This window comes from Nerophis ophidion, linkage group LG23 (assembly GCF_033978795.1).
Source record: "Nerophis ophidion isolate RoL-2023_Sa linkage group LG23, RoL_Noph_v1.0, whole genome shotgun sequence".
NCBI lineage: Eukaryota > Metazoa > Chordata > Actinopteri > Syngnathiformes > Syngnathidae > Nerophis > Nerophis ophidion.
In genome coordinates, this window is record NC_084633.1 from 23457252 (window position 1) to 23472515 (window position 15264).

Sequence of the window (15264 nt, forward strand, 5' to 3'; positions counted from 1 at the left end):
GTGATGTCATGTTTCTTGAAGCAGCTTTATTATAATACACACATAATAAATTAGAAAAAAATACACAAAAACAAGTGATATTGTAGGGTCTAAGCGTTTAAAACACTCTTTTAAAAGGACAAAAAACAATGACCTATCACTTTTGTTTTATTTTCAATTGTTTGTGTTTTTGTAATAATTGAACATACATATACAATGCACACACACATCAAGGCACTTTCAACACAACACCATTCAATATTTTATAGCAAGTTCAACAATTACATAGGAATATAAAATACATCAAATTAAATACAATGCTCATACCGAGCAGACCTGGAACAATAAGACACAATACAAATGAGATTAAAATAAAAATATATATAAGTAAATACATTAAATAAAAACTGGGCTTGTTTAAAACAACTTTATTTCTCCAATAGAGATAATAATTTCAGGCTGTTTATCATTTTTACCATTTTCCAAAATGTCATTAATATTTTAATGTAGAAAATTGGGTTTCAGTTTAAGAAAGCGACTTTTGTGCTGGAAAAATGTAGCTTGCACGGGCTGGGTTGCATATGACGTCATACCGTTTGTTCTTCTTCGTGGCTTAATTGACACGATGGTCAAGCAGCTGGAGGCTAGAAATAAAAGAAGTGAGAGTGAGTGTAGAGTTTGAGCACAAAATGTGGTATAGCTGGGTTGCAATCACGTGACCTCGAGGCACATCTGGACACTTCCGGGTTTCAAACTATGGTCTAGTCTAGAGTCCCTTTAGGCTTCTGTTTATTCACCTGAATCCGTGCAGAAAGCTTTAGCGACAAATATAAAAGCGATCATTAAAAAAATATATCTAAAATGGGATGGAGTGGATTTTTACACTCTTAATAAAAATATCGTTTTTAAAGATTTAAAGCATTTCTCATCAGCAAGACGTTACTGCTCGCTGCGACCTCACTTCATGTGACACTCACAAGGATTTAGAGAAGAAAGCATTAGATGCACCAATGTCTTTACATCTGAGGGCTCCACTAATTAAACATTCATCCCTGAAAGACAAAGTTGGATTTATTGGTGCTGCTGAGATCGTGACGCTAATGAGGAAAAGGATAACTTTGTTTGCAGTTGATTTCCTGCTACAAATATTAGTCTCATCTACAATTCATCGTTGGGACTTAAACTTACAATAAATGATACCAAAGATGTATTTTAATGATTCATTCATTTAATCCCATCAAGGATTGTTTTTTACATTTGTTCACCTTCATAAATCATGTGCTGTGTGTTGATAACTGAAAATATGAAACGAAGAGGTACATTTTAATTGTTTCATCTTTTATATAGGCATAAGGCATTTCAAGAAATACAATATTAATAACTATATATGTATATGTCAATAAGAATGTAAGATGAGGGTGCTAATGCACAATCTTATGTATGTACTCTTCTCTTCTTATAAACAGGAGGCTGCAACAACAATGCCAACACACAGCAATTCCACTCAATCTACGCCAAGCTGGCTGTACACTGTGGCATTGAAGCCAGCAAAACTGGAAATGCCACAACTAAGATCCTCCCTATGGTGGAGGACTCTGAGGACAGCATTCCAGGTGCCTTTAAGGTGGTGCCAAGATTAACAACACTTAAATTACTCTACTTTTTAAACAATACCAGACCCATAATGTACAGTATATTTGCGCAAAGTATCAGTATCAGACCCATATTGCCGATACCGGCCTGGATTTTACTTGGTATCGGTTCTGAATAAAAATCAGTGGTATTGCACATTACCAGTCTTTGTGCGTGCGTATAAAATGATTGGTGTTTACGGCGGTCACTCACCCTGTCTGGTCAACACGTAAGTGCAGAGAACACGTGCACACGTACAAAAGCAGTCCAAGAGAGGCCACAAACAATTTGCAATCATGTTATTGTTAAGATAGGATTTACATTTAATCGAACTATCCAAATGACTATTATTAGCTAACAACAGCCACATGTAATGCATGTGTTACGCAGGTATGTAGTTACATCATTACATCCAAATGACTATTATTAGCTAACAACAGCCACATGTAATGCATGTGTTACGCAGGTATGTAGTTACATCATTACATCCAAATGACTATTATTAGCTAACAACAGCCACATGTAATGCATGTGTTACGCAGGTATGTAGTTACATCATTACATCCAAATGACTATTATTAGCTAACAACAGCCACATCTAATGCATGTGTTACGCAGGTATGTAGTTACATCATTACATCCAAATGACTATTATTAGCTAACAACAGCCACATGTAATGCATGTGTTACGCAGGTATGTAGTTACATCATTACATCCAAATGACTATTATTAGCTAACAACAGCCACATGTAATGCATGTGTTACGCAGGTATGTAGTTACATCATTAAATCCAAATGACTATTATTAGCTAACAACAGCCACATGTAATGCATGTGTTACGCAGGTATGTAGTTACATCATTACATCCAAATGACTATTATTAGCTAACAACAGCCACATGTAATGCATGTGTTACGCAGGTATGTAGTTACACCATTACATCCAAATGACTATTATTAGCTAACAACAGCCACATGTAATGCATGTGTTACGCAGGTATGTAGTTACATCATTACATCCAAATGACTATTATTAGCTAACAACTAATGCATGTGTTACGCAGGTATGTAGTTACATCATTACATCCAAATGACTATTATTAGCTAACAACAGCCACATGTAATGCATGTGTTACGCAGGTATGTAGTTACATCCTTACATCCAAATGACTATTATTAGCTAACAACAGCCACATGTAATGCATGTGTTACGCAGGTATGTAGTTACATCATTACATCCAAATGACTATTATTAGCTAACAACAGCCACATGTAATGCATGTGTTACGCAGGTATGTAGTTACATCATTACATCCAAATGACTATTATTAGCTAACAACAGCCACATGTAATGCATGTGTTACGCAGGTATGTAGTTACACCATTACATCCAAATGACTATTATTAGCTAACAACAGCCACATGTAATGCATGTGTTACGCAGGTATGTAGTTACATCATTACATCCAAATGACTATTATTAGCTAACAACTAATGCATGTGTTACGCAGGTATGTAGTTACATCATTACATCCAAATGACTATTATTAGCTAACAACAGCCACATGTAATGCATGTGTTACGCAGGTATGTAGTTACATCATTACATCCAAATGACTATTATTAGCTAACAACAGCCACATGTAATGCATGTGTTACGCAGGTATGTAGTTACATCATTACATCCAAATGACTATTATTAGCTAACAACAGCCACATGTAATGCATGTGTTACGCAGGTATGTAGTTACATCATTACATCCAAATGACTATTATTAGCTAACAACAGCCACATGTAATGCATGTGTTACGCAGGTATGTAGTTACACCATTACATCCAAATGACTATTATTAGCTAACAACAGCCACATGTAATGCATGTGTTACGCAGGTATGTAGTTACATCATTACATCCAAATGACTATTATTAGCTAACAACTAATGCATGTGTTACGCAGGTATGTAGTTACATCATTACATCCAAATGACTATTATTAGCTAACAACAGCCACATGTAATGCATGTGTTACGCAGGTATGTAGTTACATCATTACATCCAAATGACTATTATTAGCTAACAACAGCCACATGTAATGCATGTGTTACGCAGGTATGTAGTTACATCATTACATCCAAATGACTATTATTAGCTAACAACAGCCACATGTAATGCATGTGTTACGCAGGTATGTAGTTACATCATTACATCCAAATGACTATTATTAGCTAACAACAGCCACATGTAATGCATGTGTTACGCAGGTATGTAGTTACATCATTACATCTAAATGACTATTATTAGCTAACAACAGCCACATGTAATGCATGTGTTACGCAGGTATGTAGTTACATCATTACATCCAAATGACTATTATTAGCTAACAACAGCCACATGTAATGCATGTGTTACGCAGGTATGTAGTTACATCATTACATCCAAATGACTATTATTAGCTAACAACAGCCACATGTAATGCATGTGTTACGCAGGTATGTAGTTACATCATTACATCCAAATGACTATTATTAGCTAACAACTAATGCATGTGTTACGCAGGTATGTAGTTACATCATTACATCCAAATGACTATTATTAGCTAACAACTAATGCATGTGTTACGCAGGTATGTAGTTACATCATTACATCCAAATGACTATTATTAGCTAACAACTAATGCATGCGTTACGCAGGTATGTAGTTACATCATTACATCCAAATGACTATTATTAGCTAACATCTAATGCATGTGTTACGCAAGTATGTAGTTACATCATTACATCCAAATGACTATTATTAGCTAACATCTAATGCATGTGTTACGCAGGTATGTAGTTACATCATTACATCCAAATGACTATTATTAGCTAACAACAGCCACATCTAATGCATGTGTTACGCAGGTATGTAGTTACATCATTACATCCAAATGACTATTATTAGCTAACATCTAATGCATGTGTTACGCAGGTATGTAGTTACATCATTACATCCAAATGACTATTATTAGCTAACAACTAATGCATGTGTTACGCAGGTATGTAGTTACATCATTACATCCAAATGACTATTATTAGCTAACAACTAATGCATGTGTTACGCAGGTATGTAGTTACATCATTACATCCAAATGACTATTATTAGCTAACAACTAATGCATGTGTTACGCAGGTATGTAGTTACATCATTACATCCAAATGACTATTATTAGCTAACATCTAATGCATGTGTTACGCAGGTATGTAGTTACATCATTACATCCAAATGACTATTATTAGCTAACAACTAATGCATGTGTTACGCAGGTATGTAGTTACATCATTACATCCAAATGACTATTATTAGCTAACAACTAATGCATGTGTTACGCAGGTATGTAGTTACATCATTACATCCAAATGACTATTATTAGCTAACAACTAATGCATGTGTTACGCAGGTATGTAGTTACATCATTACATCCAAATGACTATTATTAGCTAACAACTAATGCATGTGTTACGCAGGTATGTAGTTACATCATTACATCCAAATGACTATTATTAGCTAACATCTAATGCATGTGTTACGCAGGTATGTAGTTACATCATTACAACCAAATGACTATTATTAGCTAACAACAGCCACATCTAATGCATGTGTTACGCAGGTATGTAGTTACATCATTACATCCAAATGACTATTATTAGCTAACAACTAATGCATGTGTTACGCAGGTATGTAGTTACATCATTACATCCAAATGACTATTATTAGCTAACATCTAATGCATGTGTTACGCAGGTATGTAGTTACATCATTACATCCAAATGACTATTATTAGCTAACATCTAATGCATGTGTTACGCAGGTATGTAGTTACATCATTACATCCAAATGACTATTATTAGCTAACAACTAATGCATGTGTTACGCAGGTATGTAGTTACATCATTACATCCAAATGACTATTATTAGCTAACAACTAATGCATGTGTTACGCAGGTATGTAGTTACATCATTACATCCAAATGACTATTATTAGCTAACAACTAATGCATGTGTCACGCAGGTATGTAGTTACATCATTACATCCAAATGACTATTATTAGCTAACATCTAATGCATGTGTTACGCAGGTATGTAGTTGCATCATTACATCCAAATGACTATTATTAGCTAACAACTAATGCATGTGTTACGCAGGTATGTAGTTACATCATTACATCCAAATGACTATTATTAGCTAACAACAGCCACATGTAATGCATGTGTTACGCAGGTATGTAGTTACATCATTACATCCAAATGACTATTATTAGCTAACAACAGCCACATGTAATGCATGTGTTACGCAGGTATGTAGTTACATCATTACATCCAAATGACTATTATTAGCTAACAACAGCCACATGTAATGCATGTGTTACACAGGTATGTAGTTACATCATTACATCCAAATGACTATTATTAGCTAACAACAGCCACATGTAATGCATGTGTTATGCAGGTATGTACTTACATCATTACATCCAAATGACTATTATTAGCTAACAACAGCCACATGTAATGCATGTGTTACGCAGGTATGTAGTTACATCATTACATCCAAATGACTATTATTAGCTAACAACAGCCACATGTAATGCATGTGTTACGCAGGTATGTAGTTACATCATTACATCCAAATGACTATTATTAGCTAACAACAGCCACATGTAATGCATGTGTTACGCAGGTATGTAGTTACATCATTACATCCAAATGACTATTATTAGCTAACAACAGCCACATGTAATGCATGTGTTACGTAGGTATGTAGTTACATCATTACATCCAAATGACTATTATTAGCTAACAACAGCCACATGTAATGCATGTGTTACGCAGGTATGTAGTTACATCATTACATCCAAATGACTATTATTAGCTAACAACAGCCACATGTAATGCATGTGTTACACAGGTATGTAGTTACATCATTACATCCAAATGACTATTATTAGCTAACAACAGCCACATGTAATGCATGTGTTACGCAGGTATGTAGTTACATCATTACATCCAAATGACTATTATTAGCTAACAACAGCCACATGTAATGCATGTATTACGCAGGTATGTAGTTACATCATTACATCCAAATGACTATTATTAGCTAACAACTAATGCATGTGTTACGCAGGTATGTAGTTACATCATTACATCCAAATGACTATTATTAGCTAACAACAGCCACATGTAATGCATGTATTACGCAGGTATGTAGTTACATCATTACATCCAAATGACTATTATTAGCTAACAACAGCCACATGTAATGCATGTGTTACGCAGGTATGTAGTTACATCATTACATCCAAATGACTATTATTAGCTAACAACAGCCACATGTAATGCATGTGTTACGCAGGTATGTAGTTACATCATTACATCCAAATGACTATTATTAGCTAACAACAGCCACATCTAATGCATGTGTTACGCAGGTATGTAGTTACATCATTACATCCAAATGACTATTATTAGCTAACAACAGCCACATGTAATGCATGTGTTACGCAGGTATGTAGTTACACCATTACATCCAAATGACTATTATTAGCTAACAACAGCCACATGTAATGCATGTGTTACGCAGGTATGTAGTTACATCATTACATCCAAATGACTATTATTAGCTAACAACTAATGCATGTGTTACGCAGGTATGTAGTTACATCATTACATCCAAATGACTATTATTAGCTAACAACAGCCACATGTAATGCATGTGTTACGCAGGTATGTAGTTACATCCTTACATCCAAATGACTATTATTAGCTAACAACAGCCACATGTAATGCATGTGTTACGCAGGTATGTAGTTACATCATTACATCCAAATGATTATTATTAGCTAACAACAGCCACATGTAATGCATGTGTTACGCAGGTATGTAGTTACATCATTACATCCAAATGACTATTATTAGCTAACAACAGCCACATGTAATGCATGTGTTACGCAGGTATGTAGTTACACCATTACATCCAAATGACTATTATTAGCTAACAACAGCCACATGTAATGCATGTGTTACGCAGGTATGTAGTTACATCATTACATCCAAATGACTATTATTAGCTAACAACTAATGCATGTGTTACGCAGGTATGTAGTTACATCATTACATCCAAATGACTATTATTAGCTAACAACAGCCACATGTAATGCATGTGTTACGCAGGTATGTAGTTACATCATTACATCCAAATGACTATTATTAGCTAACAACAGCCACATGTAATGCATGTGTTACGCAGGTATGTAGTTACATCATTACATCCAAATGACTATTATTAGCTAACAACTAATGCATGTGTTACGCAGGTATGTAGTTACATCATTACATCCAAATGACTATTATTAGCTAACAACTAATGCATGCGTTACGCAGGTATGTAGTTACATCATTACATCCAAATGACTATTATTAGCTAACATCTAATGCATGTGTTACGCAAGTATGTAGTTACATCATTACATCCAAATGACTATTATTAGCTAACAACTAATGCATGTGTTACGCAGGTATGTAGTTACATCATTACATCCAAATGACTATTATTAGCTAACAACTAATGCATGTGTTACGCAGGTATGCAGTTACATCATTACATCCAAATGACTATTATTAGCTAACATCTAATGCATGTGTTACGCAGGTATGTAGTTACATCATTACATCCAAATGACTATTATTAGCTAACAACAGCCACATCTAATGCATGTGTTACGCAGGTATGTAGTTACATCATTACATCCAAATGACTATTATTAGCTAACATCTAATGCATGTGTTACGCAGGTATGTAGTTACATCATTACATCCAAATGACTATTATTAGCTAACAACAGCCACATCTAATGCATGTGTTACGCAGGTATGTAGTTACATCATTACATCCAAATGACTATTATTAGCTAACAACAGCCACATGTAATGCATGTGTTACGCAGGTATGTAGTTACATCCTTACATCCAAATGACTATTATTAGCTAACAACAGCCACATGTAATGCATGTGTTACGCAGGTATGTAGTTACATCATTACATCCAAATGATTATTATTAGCTAACAACAGCCACATGTAATGCATGTGTTACGCAGGTATGTAGTTACATCATTACATCCAAATGACTATTATTAGCTAACAACAGCCACATGTAATGCATGTGTTACGCAGGTATGTAGTTACACCATTACATCCAAATGACTATTATTAGCTAACAACAGCCACATGTAATGCATGTGTTACGCAGGTATGTAGTTACATCATTACATCCAAATGACTATTATTAGCTAACAACTAATGCATGTGTTACGCAGGTATGTAGTTACATCATTACATCCAAATGACTATTATTAGCTAACAACAGCCACATGTAATGCATGTGTTACGCAGGTATGTAGTTACATCATTACATCCAAATGACTATTATTAGCTAACAACAGCCACATGTAATGCATGTGTTACGCAGGTATGTAGTTACATCATTACATCCAAATGACTATTATTAGCTAACAACAGCCACATGTAATGCATGTGTTACGCAGGTATGTAGTTACATCATTACATCCAAATGACTATTATAAGCTAACAACAGCCACATGTAATGCATGTGTTACGCAGGTATGTAGTTACATCATTACATCCAAATGACTATTATTAGCTAACAACAGCCACATGTAATGCATGTGTTACGCAGGTATGTAGTTACATCATTACATCCAAATGACTATTATTAGCTAACAACAGCCACATGTAATGCATGTGTTACGCAGGTATGTAGTTACATCATTACATCCAAATGACTATTATTAGCTAACAACAGCCACATGTAATGCATGTGTTACGCAGGTATGTAGTTACATCATTACATCCAAATGACTATTATTAGCTAACAACTAATGCATGTGTTACGCAGGTATGTAGTTACATCATTACATCCAAATGACTATTATTAGCTAACAACTAATGCATGTGTTACGCAGGTATGTAGTTACATCATTACATCCAAATGACTATTATTAGCTAACAACTAATGCATGCGTTACGCAGGTATGTAGTTACATCATTACATCCAAATGACTATTATTAGCTAACATCTAATGCATGTGTTACGCAAGTATGTAGTTACATCATTACATCCAAATGACTATTATTAGCTAACAACTAATGCATGTGTTACGCAGGTATGTAGTTACATCATTACATCCAAATGACTATTATTAGCTAACAACTAATGCATGTGTTACGCAGGTATGTAGTTACATCATTACATCCAAATGACTATTATTAGCTAACATCTAATGCATGTGTTACGCAGGTATGTAGTTACATCATTACATCCAAATGACTATTATTAGCTAACAACAGCCACATCTAATGCATGTGTTACGCAGGTATGTAGTTACATCATTACATCCAAATGACTATTATTAGCTAACATCTAATGCATGTGTTACGCAGGTATGTAGTTACATCATTACATCCAAATGACTATTATTAGCTAACAACTAATGCATGTGTTACGCAGGTATGTAGTTACATCATTACATCCAAATGACTATTATTAGCTAACAACTAATGCATGTGTTACGCAGGTATGTAGTTACATCATTACATCCAAATGACTATTATTAGCTAACAACTAATGCATGTGTTACGCAGGTATGTAGTTACATCATTACATCCAAATGACTATTATTAGCTAACATCTAATGCATGTGTTACGCAGGTATGTAGTTACATCATTACATCCAAATGACTATTATTAGCTAACATCTAATGCATGTGTTACGCAGGTATGTAGTTACATCATTACATCCAAATGACTATTATTAGCTAACATCTAATGCATGTGTTACGCAGGTATGTAGTTACATCATTACATCCAAATGACTATTATTAGCTAACAACTAATGCATGTGTTACGCAGGTATGTAGTTACATCATTACATCCAAATGACTATTATTAGCTAACAACTAATGCATGTGTTACGCAGGTATGTAGTTACATCATTACATCCAAATGACTATTATTAGCTAACAACTAATGCATGTGTTACGCAGGTATGTAGTTACATCATTACCTCCAAATGACTATTATTAGCTAACAACTAATGCATGTGTTACGCAGGTATGTAGTTACATCATTACATCCAAATGACTATTATTAGCTAACAACTAATGCATGTGTTACGCAGGTATGTAGTTACATCATTACATCCAAATGACTATTATTAGCTAACATCTAATGCATGTGTTATGCAGGTATGTAGTTACATCATTACAACCAAATGACTATTATTAGCTAACAACAGCCACATCTAATGCATGTGTTACGCAGGTATGTAGTTACATCATTACATCCAAATGACTATTATTAGCTAACAACTAATGCATGTGTTACGCAGGTATGTAGTTACATCATTACATCCAAATGACTATTATTAGCTAACATCTAATGCATGTGTTACGCAGGTATGTAGTTACATCATTACATCCAAATGACTATTATTAGCTAACATCTAATGCATGTGTTACGCAGGTATGTAGTTACATCATTACATCCAAATGACTATTATTAGCTAACAACTAATGCATGTGTTACGCAGGTATGTAGTTACATCATTACATCCAAATGACTATTATTAGCTAACAACTAATGCATGTGTTACGCAGGTATGTAGTTACATCATTACATCCAAATGACTATTATTAGCTAACAACTAATGCATGTGTTACGCAGGTATGTAGTTGCATCATTACATCCAAATGACTATTATTAGCTAACAACTAATGCATGTGTTACGCAGGTATGTAGTTACATCATTACATCCAAATGACTATTATTATCTAACATCTAATGCATGTGTTACGCAGGTATGTAGTTGCATCATTACATCCAAATGACTATTATTAGCTAACAACTAATGCATGTGTTACGCAGGTATGTAGTTACATCATTACATCCAAATGACTATTATTAGCTAACAACAGCCACATGTAATGCATGTGTTACGCAGGTATGTAGTTACATCATTACATCCAAATGACTATTATTAGCTAACAACAGCCACATGTAATGCATGTGTTACGCAGGTATGTAGTTACATCATTACATCCAAATGACTATTATTAGCTAACAACAGCCACATGTAATGCATGTGTTACGCAGGTATGTAGTTACATCATTACATCCAAATGACTATTATTAGCTAACAACAGCCACATCTAATGCATGTGTTACGCAGGTATGTAGTTACATCATTACATCCAAATGACTATTATTAGCTAACAACAGCCACATGTAATGCATGTGTTACGCAGGTATGTAGTTACATCATTACATCCAAATGACTATTATTAGCTAACAACAGCCACATGTAATGCATGTGTTACGCAGGTATGTAGTTACATCATTACATCCAAATGACTATTATTAGCTAACAACAGCCACATGTAATGCATGTGTTACACAGGTATGTAGTTACATCATTACATCCAAATGACTATTATTAGCTAACAACAGCCACATGTAATGCATGTGTTACGCAGGTATGTAGTTACATCATTACATCCAAATGACTATTATTAGCTAACAACAGCCACATGTAATGCATGTGTTACGCAGGTATGTAGTTACATCATTACATCCAAATGACTATTATTAGCTAACAACAGCCACATGTAATGCATGTGTTACGCAGGTATGTAGTTACATCATTACATCCAAATGACTATTATTAGCTAACAACAGCCACATGTAATGCATGTGTTACGCAGGTATGTAGTTACATCATTACATCCAAATGACTATTATTAGCTAACAACAGCCACATGTAATGCATGTGTTACGTAGGTATGTAGTTACATCATTACATCCAAATGACTATTATTAGCTAACAACAGCCACATGTAATGCATGTGTTATGCAGGTATGTAGTTACATCATTACATCCAAATGACTATTATTAGCTAACAACAGCCACATGTAATGCATGTGTTACACAGGTATGTAGTTACATCATTACATCCAAATGACTATTATTAGCTAACAACAGCCACATGTAATGCATGTGTTACGCAGGTATGTAGTTACATCATTACATCCAAATGACTATTATTAGCTAACAACAGCCACATGTAATGCATGTGTTACGCAGGTATGTAGTTACATCATTACATCCAAATGACTATTATTAGCTAACAACAGCCACATGTAATGCATGTGTTACGCAGGTATGTAGTTACATCATTACATCCAAATGACTATTATTAGCTAACAACAGCCACATGTAATGCATGTGTTACGCAGGTATGTAGTTACATCATTACATCCAAATGACTATTATTAGCTAACAACAGCCACATGTAATGCATGTGTTACGCAGGTATGTAGTTACATCATAACATCCAAATGACTATTATTAGCTAACAACAGCCACATGTAATGCATGTGTTACGCAGGTATGTAGTTACACCATTACATCCAAATGACTATTATTAGCTAACAACAGCCACATGTAATGCATGTGTTACGCAGGTATGTAGTTACATCATTACATCCAAATGACTATTATTAGCTAACAACTAATGCATGTGTTACGCAGGTATGTAGTTACATCATTACATCCAAATGACTATTATTAGCTAACAACAGCCACATGTAATGCATGTGTTACGCAGGTATGTAGTTACATCCTTACATCCAAATGACTATTATTAGCTAACAACAGCCACATGTAATGCATGTGTTACGCAGGTATGTAGTTACATCATTACATCCAAATGACTATTATTAGCTAACAACAGCCACATGTAATGCATGTGTTACGCAGGTATGTAGTTACATCATTACATCCAAATGACTATTATTAGCTAACAACAGCCACATGTAATGCATGTGTTACGCAGGTATGTAGTTACACCATTACATCCAAATGACTATTATTAGCTAAAAACAGCCACATGTAATGCATGTGTTACGCAGGTATGTAGTTACATCATTACATCCAAATGACTATTATTAGCTAACAACTAATGCATGTGTTACGCAGGTATGTAGTTACATCATTACATCCAAATGACTATTATTAGCTAACAACAGCCACATGTAATGCATGTGTTACGCAGGTATGTAGTTACATCATTACATCCAAATGACTATTATTAGCTAACAACAGCCACATGTAATGCATGTGTTACGCAGGTATGTAGTTACATCATTACATCCAAATGACTATTATTAGCTAACAACAGCCACATGTAATGCATGTGTTACGCAGGTATGTAGTTACATCATTACATCCAAATGACTATTATTAGCTAACAACAGCCACATGTAATGCATGTGTTACGCAGGTATGTAGTTACATCATTACATCCAAATGACTATTATTAGCTAGCAACAGCCACATGTAATGCATGTGTTACGCAGGTATGTAGTTACATCATTACATCCAAATGACTATTATTAGCTAACAACAGCCACATGTAATGCATGTGTTACGCAGGTATGTAGTTACATCATTACATCCAAATGACTATTATTAGCTAACAACAGCCACATGTAATGCATGTGTTACGCAGGTATGTAGTTACATCATTACATCCAAATGACTATTATTAGCTAACAACTAATGCATGTGTTACGCAGGTATGTAGTTACATCATTACATCCAAATGACTATTATTAGCTAACAACTAATGCATGTGTTACGCAGGTATGTAGTTACATCATTACATCCAAATGACTATTATTAGCTAACAACTAATGCATGCGTTACGCAGGTATGTAGTTACATCATTACATCCAAATGACTATTATTAGCTAACATCTAATGCATGTGTTACGCAAGTATGTAGTTACATCATTACATCCAAATGACTATTATTAGCTAACAACTAATGCATGTGTTACGCAGGTATGTAGTTACATCATTACATCCAAATGACTATTATTAGCTAACAACTAATGCATGTGTTACGCAGGTATGTAGTTACATCATTACATCCAAATGACTATTATTAGCTAACATCTAATGCATGTGTTACGCAGGTATGTAGTCACATCATTACATCCAAATGACTATTATTAGCTAACAACAGCCACATCTAATGCATGTGTTACGCAGGTATGTAGTTACATCATTACATCCAAATGACTATTATTAGCTAACATCTAATGCATGTGTTACGCAGGTATGTAGTTACATCATTACATCCAAATGACTATTATTAGCTAACAACTAATGCATGTGTTTACGCAGGTATGTAGTTACATCATTACATCCAAATGACTATTATTAGCTAACAACTAATGCATGTGTTACGCAGGTATGTAGTTACATCATTACATCCAAATGACTATTATTAGCTAACAACTAATGCATGTGTTACGCAGGTATGTAGTTACATTATTACATCCAAATGACTATTATTAGCTAACATCTAATGCATGTGTTACGCAGGTATGTAGTTACATCATTACATCCAAATGACTATTATTAGCTAACAACTAATGCATGTGTTACGCAGGTATGTAGTTACATCATTACATCCAAATGACTATTATTAGCTAACAACTAATGCATGTGTTACGCAGGTATGTAGTTACATCA

General features: G+C 34.6%; 1 protein-coding gene and 1 long non-coding RNA gene across 2 annotated transcripts in view; both read right to left on the bottom strand.

Annotated features, from left to right (window-relative positions):
- LOC133541802 (golgin subfamily A member 6-like protein 25) overlaps positions 1-15264 on the bottom strand; it is a 245703-nt gene that overhangs the window by 113849 nt on the left and 116590 nt on the right. The window lies entirely within an intron of this gene.
- The window catches only part of LOC133541733 (uncharacterized), a 48292-nt gene continuing 33116 nt past the window's right edge, over positions 89-15264 (bottom strand). The window contains exon 4 of the long non-coding RNA XR_009803967.1: positions 89-623. This is a non-coding gene — a long non-coding RNA (uncharacterized LOC133541733). The remainder of the gene's footprint in view (positions 624-15264) is intronic.